We start from the raw sequence: 3,229 nt of genomic DNA on the forward strand, positions 1-3,229 counted from the left end.
GGGTTCAAGTTTTTTTGGCTCGCTAATAAATGAGTCGGGTTGGATTGGCTCACTAAGTGACAAACCCGTGGTGGGCTGGGCCGGGTCGAACCGAGTTACCCATTTTGACAGTTGTAGTGACAAATATGAGTAGATACAAAATAATATGATATTTAGTTCTGACTCCGTAATAAACAAATACAAATTTATCTATTGGATGCGAATATTTTGTCATTCTTAATATATAGCTATTTCCAAAATTAACATAAAATGTGTCAGGACGTGTGTTTCCATAGAAACAACTTTAGCATATTGTATAAGAGATCTTTAATGTTAAAAAAAAAAAACAAACAAACTGGACGAGATCTTTTTATAAAGTTAGCTTAACTATGTTGTATACCTTCTTAATAGACGTGAACACAAAAACATTCTCTATTATGCAAAATAAGCTTATAAAGAATTTCCTGATATACAGAATTAGCTTAACTATGTCATATATAACATAACACGTTATATCTTCTTTTAGAAAAACCCTTGCGTTTAAGATATTTATTTGAAAACCTATTATCTTACAAACGAAACATATTCATCTTTTACTTTATTATTTAACAATATTTAATTTTTGCTTACTTTTGCTGATTAACAAAGGTATTGTCTCACATGATCCGGATGAAAAACCATGCTCTTACAGAAAATAAATGCTCATGTTTGCTTTGTGCTAAGATATAATTTAGTTACATGAAAAATCACTTTTCAATTTCACATAATTTGATTGAGACATTTTGTCACGATGATGCAAGATTTTGATGACAGCACCACACAAAAGACAGACGGTAATTACTGGTCAATTGATGTTCCTGGTATATATGTGTCATCACTTAATGTCATTTGCTATGACAGTTGGTTCATCGGTGTGAAAAAGTTGTAAATGTTATTACCCTTCTCCTTCTCAACCGCAATCTTGATAACTTCAAAGTGACATAACATGTGAAGCCTGGTACAAGAATGAGCAATCATAAGTAGGTAAAATTGAAATAGGTTATTACCTACAAATATAAGGATGGAATAAAACACTGTTGCAGCAGAGGGTCTTTCCATATTCTACGTGCATGGCTGAACAATGTACAGATGGAAAATGAGCATAGCTAAGTCCAGTTGAAGACAGCTTTTCTTTATTTGACTTTATTTGTTCCGAAATTCGACTAAAGTTTTATTTTCTTAGATTCTATTTTAATCCAAATAGAACTCAATCCAAACTTGTCAATTATTCAATTCATCGTTTTCAAAATTATAATTAGTTTATATTTTTTTTTTTCTTATCTTACAAAAGAAAAAATAATATATATATATATAATCAATTAAAAAATCAAATGATAATATATATATATATATATATATATATATATATATATTATTGATTTTTTAATTGATTACATATGTTGTTTACAAAATGAAAAAATAAATATAAATTAATTATAATTTTGAAAATAATGAATTAAATAATTGGTAATGTTGAAAATAATTCAAACTAGTTTACGTCTCGAGTAAAAATGAAAAAGTTATAAAAGAATTATCTATAAAGTCAATTTTTTTAGGGTTTTGAGTTAAAAGTGTTTGAAAGAAAGAAAAAAATCATCAATTCTTATTATCCATAAACTCAATGTTTTCAGATTTTTGAGTTAAAAGTGCTTAAAAGAAAAAAACCATGAATTCTTATCATTTAGTTTTTTTATTACTTGGATGATAAGTTTAGACTGAATCTAATTTTAGAGTTACTTAAAATTATAAAATATATATTTTATAATTTTATGGTGGTATACTTTTATAATATGATTTTATAATGTTATAATCTTTAATTTCATATAATAGTATTATAAATTTACAATTCAATAATATTATAATTATATAATTTTAAGTAACTCCAAAATATTCTCATAATATTTTACATTAGTCTCAACAACAACAAATGCATGCTATATGCAAACTATTCTAGTCTTTTACAACGAAATAGTATATTATAAAGTGTTATCAAAATGGATTGGAATCCGTGAATCAACCCATTTCATTAAAGGTTTGGATTGGATTGGGTTGAAAAGAATTTTAAAATTTTGATACGGGTCAATTTTGAATATGATTTACCCCAGTTGAATCCATGATGAGTTAGGTTAACTCATCAACTCACATTATTTTTCTAATAAGTATTTTTTGTTGGGTTAGTCATTTTACAAAATATGTATGGACTAATTAAGCAACATGAAAAATCCACAAAACTATATATATTTAATAACTAAATTTTATGTAGAAACAAATTTGAATCACTGTGAAACTATTAAAAATTTTGTTGATGAGATTTTGTGATGTCTTTGCGTGAATGAAATCTTATGTTTAATTGATCATAAATTTACTTTAAGTCTCTTGTCCTTTATTTAGATTTGAATAAGAAATATCTTGTTATTTTTTCTGAATTGAAAAAAAAATTTATAATTAAATCAACTAGTGAATCAATCCATTAAACTTATCCATCCGAGATGGATTATGTTGGATTTGAATTTTTTTTGACTCAATAATAAGTGAATTGAATTGAATTGACTTATTAAGTAATTAACCTGTGATGAAACGAATCGAATCGGGATAAGTTTAATATTATGACAACTAAGTAAGATCACGTAAAAATATATCATTCACCAATCACTTTTATATTAAAAACTCTTATTTGATGTTCATGATTTCCATTATTAACTTTTTATTCGACCGAATTGAAGACTATAGTTAGTCCATTTTGAAACCCAAATTTATTTATAAGTCTTCTACAAAAGTATAAACAATTTGTACATCTCTTTAGATATTTACAAAGCCAAGAAAATAAAAAGAAATTTTAATATTATACTCTTCAAAACAAGTATCTTAGCTTGGACCTAGGCAGAGGTCCAAAATGTTTTATTTTTATGGATGGATTCTCTATCATTTCGAGAGGTTGTCAACACTTATTAAATGATGTGACAGTTTTGTAAAATCTCACTAACCATAATCTACATAATTAGCTATAATCGTAAATGTTTTCTTGAATTAAAACAAAAGTATAATTGGTAAACTTATGCATTCAGGTNNNNANNANCGANNAAGCATTCAGGCATAATTCATATATATATATATATATATATATATATATATATATATATATATATATATATATATATATATATATATATAAACAAAATGTTTTACAACGTTCATATTAAGAAATAAAAGA

This window comes from Vigna radiata, chromosome 5 (assembly GCF_000741045.1).
Source record: "Vigna radiata var. radiata cultivar VC1973A chromosome 5, Vradiata_ver6, whole genome shotgun sequence".
In the NCBI taxonomy this organism is placed as follows: domain Eukaryota; kingdom Viridiplantae; phylum Streptophyta; class Magnoliopsida; order Fabales; family Fabaceae; genus Vigna; species Vigna radiata.